The sequence below is a fragment of the Rhinoderma darwinii genome, chromosome 7 (assembly GCF_050947455.1).
Source record: "Rhinoderma darwinii isolate aRhiDar2 chromosome 7, aRhiDar2.hap1, whole genome shotgun sequence".
NCBI lineage: Eukaryota > Metazoa > Chordata > Amphibia > Anura > Rhinodermatidae > Rhinoderma > Rhinoderma darwinii.
The window spans coordinates 131,890,544-131,904,457 of NC_134693.1; the positions used below are offsets into that span (position 1 = coordinate 131,890,544).

Below are 13,914 nucleotides of genomic sequence, written 5' to 3' on the forward strand. Positions count from 1 at the left end.
GGCTATACTGAGCGAAAATAGCGTCTGTAAGCCAAGCAGGGCCCGACTTCAGAGGCTTAAAGTGCCCCATTAAAGTATATTTTACCTCGAGCATCGTAACATCTGAGGGTAGCGTTACGGACAATTACACTTGTACCTTTTCCATCTTCTTGTGTGATATAATCAACGTTAGGGTATGTTCACACGCTGAGTCAAAACCGTCTGAGAATACGGAGCTCCTGACTTTCAGCCGTTTTTTAAAAGCCACTCGCGGTTTTTTGCTGCGTTTTTTATGTCCGTTTTTGTAGCTGTTTTCAATAGAGTCTGTGAAAAACAGCTCCAAAAACGTCCCAAGAAGTGACCTGCATTTCTTTTTCAAAACGGCCACGTAAAAAAACGGCCCGTCGGAACAGAACGGCGTTTTTCCCATTGAAATCAATGGGCAGATGTTTGGAGGCGTTCTGCTTCCGATTTTTTGGCCGTTTTTCGGGCATTTACGGCCCGAAAAACGTCCGAAAATGGGCCATGTGAACATAACCTTATAGTCAGATATTTCTTACTTACCTCAGTTTTTGGAAAAACTGGGTGACCACCGATCTATTACACATCTCCCAGGGGTTATCTTTTGTGCGATAATAAACCTAGACCTTCTAAACGTTCTGGGATTTTTTGGGTATTCTATGGGATTGTCCAATGAAACCAATCTCAAAAGGGGCGGGCATATGCAAATGTACCCCAAAGTGTGTGCTCTGGGAGGTTTTGTGGGTATTCCAGGGCAAAACAAGTCGGGCTTAAAATGTCCCGCCAATAGGGATTCAAATGTTGGGCGGTATGGATAAGCCCCCTTTTCTGAAGAAGCCAGGGAACATTTTAATGGAATCCATCTTGGTTGTCACAGAAAAATACATAAAATGTTTATGTACCCCCCCTTTTATTATCTCCCTAAGTGAAGATGGTCCTGACACTTTCTTAACCACCATGATGTAGTCGGCAACATCATGATGTCATATCTGACTTTCCAACATCCAAATGTAGCAGAGCTGAATTTGTCATATAACTCTTTGTGGCTGCATTGTTTGTGTATTGTGAGAACACTGCATTAGACTATCAGCCAGGTAACAAACTCTGATCTACCACACAAAAAACTAAACAGCCACAATTTAGGTAAATGCTAAGGATCTTGGTTAAGGAACCTTCAAAATTCTGTACTAACTTTAATATGGGGTCTGCTTTTTTTTTTTCCAGAAACATCGCCACACTTGTCTTTAGATTGTATTACAGATCATCCCCATTTAAGTAAATGAGGAGCTGCAATACCAGACACAGCCTATTTATAAGAGTGGTGCTGTTTCAGACGATTTCCAACAACCCCTTTAAGTCACTGCCAGTTGACTATTCTCTCATGCTACATGAAAATAACTGGTATTGTATTGGCTCTATGTCAAAGAACCTCCACAGACATTACAGCTGAGTTCAATAAGTAAAACCATAATTTATATACACTGAAAGGCAGCGCCTCTTATCTCCAGTGAGCGAGTAGGTGGCACTCCATCTTTGCACTAGATATGCAGAGGCCGGTGTTATCTCTGGCCATCAATCCGCATCCCTCTTCTATGCTCAGTGTCCCTGATTATTTATACAAGTGTTCATTTAATCCATGCATTGAGACCTAAGCAATATCCATGTCTTGTTTATTTTCCCACAACAGAATGTTGGCAAGCGCTTGTCGGAATTGGCAGAAGTCGCATCTACGGACAGAATCCATCCAGCGCTATCAGTATTTTAAAGGTTGAGACGCCCATGGGGTCCTTACTTGGGGAAAACAGTGGATGCTTTGTGATGACTGAATAATGTGTAATATAGTCCAGTAACAACTCCTACTAGTGTAGGAAGACTAAAGGTGCCCGTATATGTAATGGTAATTGTTTGAAAGGACTTTTTGCGGATGACAAAACTGGTCACGGGATGTCCCACTGATTGGACCTCCAGCGATCAGCTGTGATCTGTAGGGGAACCTGGCAGCAAGTGTTCAATTTCCATGCAGTGCCACCACAGGAGAAATAGAGCATTACACAGTACTTGAAATCAATGTGTCATCCATGTAACAAACAGACATGAAGGGTCCTATAAAGTGATAGCCACTCTCTGCTCTGGCATATAGATGAGGATCCCGAATGAGGGGCCCCCTTCTATTAACTCAGAATTTCCTAATAAGGTATTTCAAAATGGGTTTTCAAAACCAGACGCCCCCTTAAATAATATGTCCAGGAAGGATGAGCCTTAATGATTATTGTTATACTGAGTTACAGTTTAATTATAGTGCAGAGCTGCCTTCAGAGCTGAAATCTCCCAGCATTCCCTGCTGGCATAATGTCTTCCTGAAGCTTATTCTGGCGAATTTGCATGCTGGGAAGTGTTATCTTTGTGCCAGTCACTGTAGAGTCATCTGATGTAGGAAAAATGTATATTATAGATGCTCAGCTAAAGGGTCCGTTTATACGGAAAGATTTGAGCCGTGAAAACAAGCGCCGATCGACGAGACAGCTCGTCGATCGGTGCTTCTTTGCTACTTTCACAAGGAGCCTTGATCGATTATGTGTGGGGACGAGCGACTTGTTACTACGATCGTTCATCTCCATACATTTCCATCATGTCGGCAGCACATCTCCTTGTTTACACAGGGAGATGTGCTGCCGAATAGTGACCATTTAATTGGCCGCAAAAACAAGGCGATCAGCCGACGAACAAGCGATGATCGTTCATCGGCTGATCATTGCCCTGTTTACACAGGGCAATGATTGAAAATGAGCGTTCATATGAACGCTTGTTTGCCCGATCATTGCCCTGTGTAAAAGGGGGCGTGTCTGACGACAAGCTTGCTGACTATTTCCAGTAGCAACCAGCAGAGTTGTGTATATAGTTTTGTAACTCAGGATCAGTACACGATAAGTAATATAATGCATTTGCAAAGTTATATAAACTTTAAAATGGTGTTCAAAGCTGGACAAAAAAAAATACACGTGCAGCATACACAAGATTAATAAAAATCCAAATTATTTTTCTTGGATCATTCGATCATTACAACTTGCAGTTTATACCCCAACCAATAGTAAAAAATATCTGAACAAGTGACAAATGAATCCATTCACATGAAATGTTCCGCCCAATATTATCATTGCCCCCATAATTGGTCTGTATTGGGGTCGGAAGTACCCAGCATCGATCAAATGAGATTTTACAAGTCTTTTTACAAAAAATAAAAAAAGATCTTCAAATGTAAAAAAAATCTTTAAATATCAAAAGTTCTAGAATTCAAAGTTACTTTAAACTTCAGTGCTGTATCAGTATAATAAAAATCTACCTTTTGATGTCAGGATTGAAATAAAAGATACATTTTTTTTTAACTATAAAGTTAAATCCTGGCTTTGATGTACAGCTTGAAAACAGCTTGTAAAAACCAACTCGGGTTTCAGAAGGTTTCAAGATTTTTCCTTTTTTACGTCAAAGAATATTTTAAGGGACACTTTATGATTTTAATTGTGATGGTTGAATAAAAAACAAAAAACAGGGTCATAAAAATGTACTAAGTGAAAAAAATAATAATACATTTTTATAAAAGAAAAACCAAAGCCTAAAATGGCTAGAATTAGGGGGAGGAGGTCACATATTGAGGTCCCGAAATCCAATAAAGGGGTTGGTCCATCTGGACAACCTAGTCTTAGAATGAAGACGATCAACTGATCATCACGGCTCCGTTTTTTCTAACCCCTGGCGATAATTTTGTAGAAATACATTTTAAATTCTTCTTTATTCTCCCATGACCGCCTCTGTGGACCCCTGTCGCTCTAAGGCCTAATTCACACAACCATGTTCGATCCGTGATATACGGTCCGCATGTCGGCAGTATTTCCCAGACCGAACACAGTGCAGGGAGCCGGGCCCATAGCGTCATAGTTATGTACGACGCTAAGTGTCCCTGCCTCCCCGCAGAACTACTGTCCCGTGATGAAAACATGATTACAGTACGGGGCAGGTTTCAAGCAGTGAGGCAGGGACTACGGACATCGTACATAGCTATGATGCTAGTAGCGTTCCCCCCTGCACTGTGTTTGGTCCCGGAAATACTGCCGACATGCGGACCGTATATCACGGACCGAATACAGTCGTGTGAATTAGGCCTAATGCTTACGTTGCAGCGCAATGACACGTTGTCCATAATGACGTCATGTCACAAGACCACCCGTAATTGTTCGTTACATCACAATGGAAAAAATTTCACCATAACCGATAACCATTGGCCAATGGGTTACAAAGACGTGATAGCATTATGGATGACACTGGCGTGACAGGACACGGAAGGAAAATATCAATGGCAAGCTGTCAGACTGGGGTTCTTTGGGCCCACCAGAACATCCGCACGTCCACTTATAATTCTATCATAACTTCGTTGTTATCATTGCGCACACGGGACATCATCATCAATAAGATCTAATAGGTTATTTGTGAATCGTCCCAGAAGAAATAGACCCTAGTGGCAGGTAATTGGCTCAAAAGTCACCTCCAAGTAGGGTTGTCTTCTACTGGACATTTGGAGCCCTTCATTGTGTAGGAACCTGGGCTCCCTACTCTGGTGGGCCAGTCCGATCCTGTGTCACAAAGTTTATTATTTTTCAATGGGGGGCATATGGAGAGTAATTTGGGTGAAGTAACATGAAGTGACAGTCCATATCATTACAAGCATGTGAAGATCTGATCGGAGCTTGTAGATAAAGTTTCATCGCCCTCCTGATGATGATATCTTTCATGGCGACGTCACTTTATATCCAATGAATTACTGACAAATGTTGCAGGCTACAGCGTTCAGCTCCGCAGTCATATACGTCAATGTGTCAGATAGACGTATATTATTACATTACATTAGACATGCTATTGTCTTGTGTTTCGTCTTTGTTCTTCTAGAAACGTTCCAGCGTTTGATGGATTAAAACGATTTGCGCAGCAGCTGGTATATAGACCTCCGCTGAGTGGCGAAGTCATAGAATTTGACTATACATTAAAAATACATTGGAGGAGATTTAGAAAAACTGCTGCAAAATAAAACAACGGTACTGTCAATGGTAACCAATTTGATTACAGCTCTCAATATCCTAAAATGGTACGAAGATGAGAGCAGAGACCTGATTGGCTAATGTGATTCAACAGATTACACATCTTCTATGTAAATAAGGAAGCCCGAGTCCTCTTGACCAATCAGAAGTAAGGAGAGGACTCACGTGACAGCTTTCAGTTTCAAAAGGAGTAGTCAGGAGTAGCCATTTCTTCACCCCTCTCAATAACCAAGAGAGCTCAAGCTCAGTACCGGATTATAAAGGATAGGTGAGTAGAGGGCAAAAAGAGGCAAATGCTCTCAGGCCCTGGGACATAGCTCTAGAGGATATAGAAGTAGCAGTCGCGATTTCACATTGGGACCCAGAATATTTAAGTTACACCTCAGGTTGCAACTCCACAATCTGGGGCCTCAACCACCGTTCTTCTGTATGGTTGCATTATTTGAGCACTCTATGGTGTGTATTGTTTGAGCACTTGGTGGTTTGTATTATTTGAGCACTCTGTGGTTTGTATTATTTGAGCACTCTATGGTTGTATTATTTGAGCACTCTGTGGTTTGCATTATTTGAACACTCTATGGTTGTATTATTTGAGCACTCTATGGTTGTATTATTTGAGCACTCTCTGGTTGTATTATTTGAGCACTCTATGGTTGTATTATTTGAGCGCTCTCTGGTTGTATTATTTGAGCGCTCTCTGGTTGTATTATTTGAGCGCTCTCTGGTTGTATTATTTGAGCGCTCTCTGGTTTGTATTGGTGAGCACTCTCTGGTTTGTATTGTTTGAGCACTCTCTGGTTTGTATTGTTTGAGCACTCAGTGGTTTGTATTATTTGAGCACTCGGTGGTTTGCATTATTTGAGCAATCGGTGGTTTGCGTTATGTGAGTACTCGGTGGTTTGCGTTATGTGAGTACTCGGTGGTTTGCGTTATTTGAGCACTCTGTGTTTTGTATTATCAGAGCACTCCATGGTTGTATAGTTTGAGCACTCCATGGTTGTATAGTTTGAGCACTCCATGGTTGTATAGTTTGAGCACTCCATGGTTTGTCTTATTTGAACACTCTGTGGTTATATTATTTGAGCACTCTATGGTTTGTCTTATTTGAGCACCCTATGGTTGTATTATTTGAGCACTCTATGGTTGTATTATTTGAGCACTCTATGGTTGTCTTATTTGAGCACTCTCTGGTTGTATTATTTGAGCACTCTCTGGTTGTATTATTTGAGCGCTCTCTGGTTGTATTATTTGAGCACTCTCTGGTTTGTATTGTTTGAGCACTCTCTGGTTTGCATTATTTGAGTACTCGGTGGTTTGCGTTATTTGAGCACTCTGTGTTTTGTATTATCAGAGCACTCCATGGTTGTATATTTTGAGCACTCCATGGTTGTATAGTTTGAGCACTCCATGGTTGTATAGTTTGAGCAATCCATGGTTTGTCTTATTTGAACACTCTGTGGTTATATTATTTGAGCACTCTATGGTTTGTCTTATTTGAGCACCCTATGGTTGTATTATTTGAGCACTCTATGGTTGTATTATTTGAGCACTCTCTGGTAGTATTATATGAGCACCCTCTGGTTTCATTATGTGACCACCCTATTGTTGTATCATTTGAGCACTTTATTATGGTTTGATTTGGACACTGCATGGTAATTATGGTAATTATTTGTGCACCTTACAGTGTTTTTTTGAAAGACTATTATTGTGACAGTGCTGCTCTACACTGAAACTATACAGTATTTCATATCAGATTATACAATTTCCTAATGCTTTCAAGGCAAATACATGTTGGAGGATAGACCCAACTCTCAATCACCCCAGTAAAGTGGGGTTTGGTGTAATATAGTGAGGGTTAATAGAAATGTGGGCATAATTTAGTAACTCTGGGGGTAATTTGGGAGGATTAGAGAAAATCTTGAAAGAGTTTTTGCTTAAAGGCCCCCCCAGTGATCAGATGTAATCTCTGGAGGAACCTGATTGCAAGTGTTCAATGCTGTTGCAGCGCCACCACAGGAGAAACACGGAATTACACAGTTCTCATTCAAATCAGTGTGCTGTGATAATATATTTAATTACAAAAATCATATTAAATTTGCCATAAACTTATTTTTCTCATATCCCATGGTCCTGGTTTCTTCAGCTGTTAATTTTTCAGCACAAGACTAGAGCCCTGACCTATATAAAACTCTTCATTTTCTGACGTGCCCCAGGAAATGAAGTATTCAAAATGCATCACTTGATCTGACAGCATGTGGTGTAGGCTTGGAATTCCTTGGCACCCACTCAAGCTCCATTTTGGAGGACTGGAATCCAGGTCCAGTCATAATTACTAACAGGTGATATTAGGCATGTCATTGCGTACACAAGAGGGGCAATCAGCTGCAAAAGGGGGAGGTGCAGATAATATGGAACAGTCGGATGCTAATCAACGCAAAACGGGATCTGAAAAGCTACGCGGTTGCTCAGGAACGATTGGCGCTGAAACTAGACGGCCATGAATTTGCATAAACATCTGTTGTGTATTGGTATAAATAGCCTCTGGTCTCATTTAAAGTCACGTACACAGTCTAAAAAAAAAAAACCTCAAGGATGTCCATACCCAAAATGCACCTCACTTTAAAAATATCATATTCAAGAATGAAGATTTCTAAGATTTGGCAAAACAGATTTAAACTAGTGGTAAATGTAATTTATGCTTTTTAGGATCCTAGTTTTCTTTTAGGTTCTTGTCAAACAAATATAATAGATGCGGATGGTATTCAATTGCATTCATTTTGTATCTGTTGGGCTGAGGAACTGGTAGAGGTGTTGCCCATAAGGGTTGCTCCGGTGCAATAAAGGGTCATGTACTCAATGGGATCCATGAGCTCCCCCTAGTGGTGGCTGCAGGTATCTGAAACTTTATCATTGAACTCGAAGACAGGAAGCAGGGGACTTGGGGTTCATAAGGGAAATGGAATTCCATAATCTCATAAATTATATACAATATATGGTAAAGTATTTAGGTAAAGGCCTATGGGTTTCCTAATGCTTTGATGGTCTTGGGCAGTGCTGCATTGCCCAAATAGTCAGTCTGCCACTGCCCATGTCTTAGATGTGTACAAGACCCAAGGTTCTTGAGGGTTTGGGAAAGGTTAGAGGGGCCCAGCAGTCACAGGCACATCTATATTCTTCCTTACCTCTTCTTCTTACCCTTTTGAATTATCTTTCCTATAGGACTCCTATAACTTTTCCCCTTTTTTGCCTGCTTAAACTAGAGCCTACGTTATCTCTTGTGTTATATTTGGAAGTAATGAATGTAGACGGTTGTCGTGGGATGAAGTGTTTTGTTTTTTTCTAGGTTATTTCAAAAATTAATAAAACATTCTGAAACCAATAGGAACACATGTGTTTTGCTTTGGAATTCATGTACATATGCGGCGAGATCCAGATTTCCCATTATGTAAAGCATGCATATGTTGAGGAAAGGCAGGGTAATGCTACGCCTGGCTGCCATCTGTCTTCACATATTGCCTTGCTATAAACACATTTTTTTTACGAAATTGCACAAGTGAATTTTTGGGGGTTTGGTAAAAATAAAAAAAGGAAAGTCTGTTAGACTGTCACAGCATGGAGCTTCAGGACACGTCACATGTATAGACTGCGGGCTGCTTTCTCAGCACTTTTACAGTGAAACACACATTTAGTTCTCTTTAACCTTGTCCTAGACAACAAAGTTCTTGACAGACGGTTCCTGAGGCCTACGGGCATGTGGGGGTATGGTCTGGAGGGCAAACGGAAGGTTGCCATTCAGGCCAACCCCCGCATGCCCATCAGTGGGAAATGTGACCCTGTCCAGAGCGCCATTTTCACAGGTGCTACCAGGAAAGAGGGGATATGGCTTATACCGAGTCTCAGGCCTGGACAACAGTGATTGGACAGTGTCAGAGTGCATAGGGATATGCCCCATTGACAGGGGGAATGTTAAAACCCAGTTGCTAATTTATTGATACATTTCCAGGAGGAACAACAGAGGAACTGGTTTTAAGAAAGATGCTCCAGAATTGTTATTTTAAAGGAAATACAATTATTTACTAAAAGAGACACGTTAGGAAAGCAGGCAGGTTGTTCCAATAGCTGATAAACTGCTATAAATTTTATCTATTGGACCCTACAGCAGTTTTTGCAACTTACTAATATCCTTCATTTTAATTCCTCATCCTTTGCAAGATCTATGCTAGCTGTCAATGAATGGAAAACATTTCACAGGCCAGAAACCCATACAGACCTTATACTTCTCACAGTTGAGACAGTGAAGTATATGCCATGCCCTAAAGACATGGCATGTACCCCCCCCCCCCCCCCCCCGGGCATATGTAACGCAGGTGGGAATCTTGGTTCTAGACTGCATAAAATAGAACAAACTCTCAGCTGTGAAAACTATTAGAGTCACTTCACACGTAGCTTTTTCTGCAACCGATTTCATCCTCAGCATAATACAGTAGCCGCAAAGTGGATGAGATTTTAACAAATATCATCCACACGCTGTGTAAATGCTGAACGTAAAAAACCGCTCAGAAATTGACATGCCCATGCCGTGCGGTTGTTTAATCTGCAACATGTCAATTATATTTGCCTAATTGCTGATTATTTGTTGCGGGATTTCCCCATTTCATCCCATGTGACTGCTGAGCCAATCACAGGCTGCAGCGGTCACATGGGATGCAACGTCATCCCAGGGCTGCAGAGCATCATGACGTCAGGGACGCGTCGCCATGGAAAATATCCTTTTTTTTTTTCTGTGCAGTTTTCCGCAGCTGACATTCCGGCCGGAAAACTGCACAATTTGGTGAGGTTTTAGGCTGGAATTCCCTGCGGAAAACAGGGCGGATACGCGGTATCCAGCCTGTATGAACATAGCCTTAGGGTGAATTCACACGCGACAATTCATGAACACGGTGCAGAAAAAACCCAATTCACATGTATGGAACAGATTTTCAGTAGCAGAATTTTCTGAAACAAATCTTCCGTGTGAATATACCCGTACACGGTTTCAGAGTTTTGGATATAAACAAGAATGTTTATATTCACTGACAGAAAGCAGAGATCATGAAAATGGTTAGTAATTGAAAGACAACATATATTATAATGTGGTATAATACATATAAAAAATGGAATAGTGATAAATATAACAATAGTCCATACAAAACAAGCTAAACCGTGTCCCAAACCCTTGTAACTGCAGGAGATTAGCAGACGTATTTTTGTAAACAAGTCACCTCCGTAATAAGACATCCTACATTAGTCCCCCGAGGGCCGTGCACATGTCTGGGTCAACCCTATAAGTGACTGGTATTATATGTAATCCTCCACTTGTGATGTATAGAAGTTTGACATTGACCGGTCAATAATCCCCAATCATCTCTTCAGAGAACGGCTGGGATTTGATGTGTCGCTCCGGCTCTACAGTAGTCAAGAAACTCCGAACGTCAAGATGTAAGTGCCCCGCGAGGTTTATATGAAGAATAACACGGTCTCTTCCACCTTACGGGAGATTTCAGCCCTCCTGATTATAAACAAGAAGTTCTAATTCATATTCCGGATTAAAATTCCTACACACGGCTTTGAGATTATTGGCGGATACGATCAAAGGTGGTTTAATGCTTTATGCTAATCTGTGTATTTTATACAATGCAGCTATTTATACGAAGAAAATATACAATAATGGGAACAAAGGATTTTTATTCCAAATAAGTAAGATCCTACTAATTCACATTTGTGGGATCCCATTTAGATTTCAAGCTTTTCAGGATTGGATTATGTATTCGCTTTCATCATTGATACTGAGCGTTTACTTTCTAGATGGTCCTTCAGGCACTTCTCTTTAGGCCTAATTCAGACCAATGGGTGCAAACTCGGACATGAAAAACTGCAGTTTTTCACGTCCGAGTCGCACCCATGCTGGACACGTTTTCATGGATCCCTCATAGACTTGAGTCTATTGTGGGATCCGTGACAATGGCCGAAAATAGAACATGTCCTATTTTTTTCACGGGCCCTTCACACGGTCCGTTAAAACAACGGCAGTCACGCGGGCGAGATTTACATTCGTCTCAATCAGGCCTTAATTATATCTGTTTGTAACAAAGTCGGGTGATAGTAGAAAATGTCACCCTTTTCTTAAGTCCTGAGATCAAGAAATCAGGGATAAATCAGTGTATCGTTAGGCCTTGTGCACACGGTGTGTATTTGACGCGTTTTACGCGCCGAAAAACGCGTCAAAACCACACGCTTAAAAATTCCCATGGATATCAATGGGAAAACTCATTGTAGTGCATACAATTTTTTTTACACGCGCGTGTTTAATAAACGCATTGTGTAAAAAAAAAAAAGAAGCGTCCGTAATTTCTTGGCGCCGAAAACGCGCCTAATCCCCATAGTCAATGGGAGTCCTTATTACGCAACAAAAAACGCGAGCGTTTCTGACATATTTACACGTCGGTTTTTTTTTAGCGCCGTGTGAACAAGGCCTTAGGAAAATTTGCCATTCTGGAGTCTGAGAAAGTCCGGTGCTACCCTCTGTGGAAATGGTAATGGCGACCATACTGGCTGTCACCCAACTTTTCCAGAGCCAAATATAAAAAAGAAATGGAAAAATGGAGGAGAGTAACTTGATGGAAGAGGAAGACTCTATGACTATATATCCAGGGTGTACTTTAATACAAACATTTTTGAGCATCGCAGTATGCGGGCACAATTGCAAAATGATGGTCTATCTAGTCGCTATAGTTAAAGGGGCTGTCCACCTTGTACAATCTGTTTTTGTTAGAAAGGTCCCGAGACGATAAACTGATCACAGAGTGTCCTGCTGTTCAAACTGCCGACGATCAGTTATAATCTGTAGATCCTGGCAGCAGGTGTTTATTTTCCCTATAGCGCCACCACAGAGCAAGTAAAGTATTACACAGTTCCTATTGAAATTAATAGGCTTTCTCTTTAAGATATGGACATACCGGGTCCTCCAGAGTGAGAGACCATCTTTGTCTCTGGCTAGAAGGTGAAGTTTTGTCCCGCTCTCTAAACTCAGAATTTTCTAATAGGGTATTTGATACCATATAATCTTCTTAAGAAAGAACTTACTGTATGGCAAGGACTATATGGTACTTGAGTTACTGGCAAGCCTGACGGCACCAGTGGATGCAGCAGCGGCAGCGATACAATCCTAAGTGGCTTCAGGTTGTCCACATTGTGAAATTGTGGGTTGCTATAGTCACCCGTTTACAACCAGATATGACACAATACTAATGCTATGGGCCACAATGGGATGGGATGTCACTATAAGCCATCATGGCAACTGTCCTTGAGTCGCAGTAGCGACATGGCGTTGCCTGGTGAGATTCCCTGTGTCTAATATAAATCAATGAGAATACACAATGTGAACAGCGGCCACAACAAGCACTATTCATTTTGTATAATAAGATACCATATAATGACATCACATATTTTTTACATAGGAACTAAGAATTCAGCTATAGAGACCAGCTGCTGCGAGTGTCATAAGACGGACTGAGAAAAGCTTCTATCAAACAGAGGTCCTGCTATTTATACCAACCGCACAAACATGCAAGTCACTTAACAGGTGTTATCTGCAAACATGAAGCCGCAGACTACAGACCAGGCTCCCCGGCTAAACTGTGTCCTCGTAACAGTCATCTGGCCCTCTGACAATAACGTCCTATACCTGGCGTACTGACCGCCCAGAAAAAAGCAGGCATAGGAAAAAAATCAGGTTAAAAGGATTCGGTCATTGAGACAAACCCCTCAGCAGTGGTGTGGTGCAATATAGCGCTACCACCGCACTGCAAAGGCCATACCAAGTAGTATGAAATACGTATCCTATATGATCTTCTGATCTGTCATAGACACACACGCGCAGTCGAATACGCTATCGATTGCGCAAAAAAAACTAAAACCGTATAGAACGGAGACAAGCGGAAAGCAATGGTAATGCAAACGGAAGCAAAGGCTTCTGTTTGGCTTTCCGTTCATTGGTTCCCCTAATGGAAAGTTCTAACGGAACCCATGAACGGAAGCCAGACGCTGATGTGAACGAGGCCTTACTGGGAACGACATTATCGGCAATTAATAAGGTTTATTTACACTACAACAGAAATTAGGAAAATGGAGTAATGAAAACTTCTCTCCACCTAAATTCACATTTACAAAAATCTGATTAATACAGCAGAAAGACAAAAAGACAAGTTGTTTTTTTAGGCCTTCTAGTGATCCATGTCCCTTCTCTGCCCTCAGCGCAGTGGCTAGAACTGAGGACTGGAGGGATCTGAGCCAGACTAGTTGCTAGGGACATGTTGTGCTGCCTGACAACATTATTGCTAGGCAGTGCATTCAGAGCAACTGGGTTGTCTGAATTGACTTACCAGAATTGACATCATACGGACCAGAGTAAGGGTATGTTCACACGCAGAGTCGAAAACGTCTCAAAAGACGTATTTTGTGCCACTCGCGATTTTCGCTGCGTTTTTTACGGCCGTTTTTGGAGCTTTTTTCACTAGAGTCTATGGAAAACGGCTCCAAAAACTTCCCAAGAAGTGTCCTGCACGTTTTTTTTTTACGCGTAAAAAAACGCCGCTAAAAACGCTCCGTCGGAATAGAACGCTGTTTTCCCATTGAAATCAATGGGCAGATGTTTGGAGGCGTTCTGCTTCCGATTTTTCAGCCTTTTTTCGGGCGTTTATGGCCCGAAAAACAGCCGAAAATAGGCCGTGTGAACATACCCTAAGAGACCAAAGCAGCTGGGTACCAGTGAAACCATGTCATTCCTTAG

At 41.5% G+C, this 13,914-nt stretch overlaps 1 protein-coding gene across 1 annotated transcript in view; it reads right to left on the minus strand.

Annotated features, from left to right (window-relative positions):
* The window catches only part of PDZRN3 (PDZ domain containing ring finger 3), a 186,599-nt gene that overhangs the window by 122,400 nt on the left and 50,285 nt on the right, over window positions 1-13,914 (minus strand). The gene's annotated exons all lie outside the window — the stretch shown is intronic.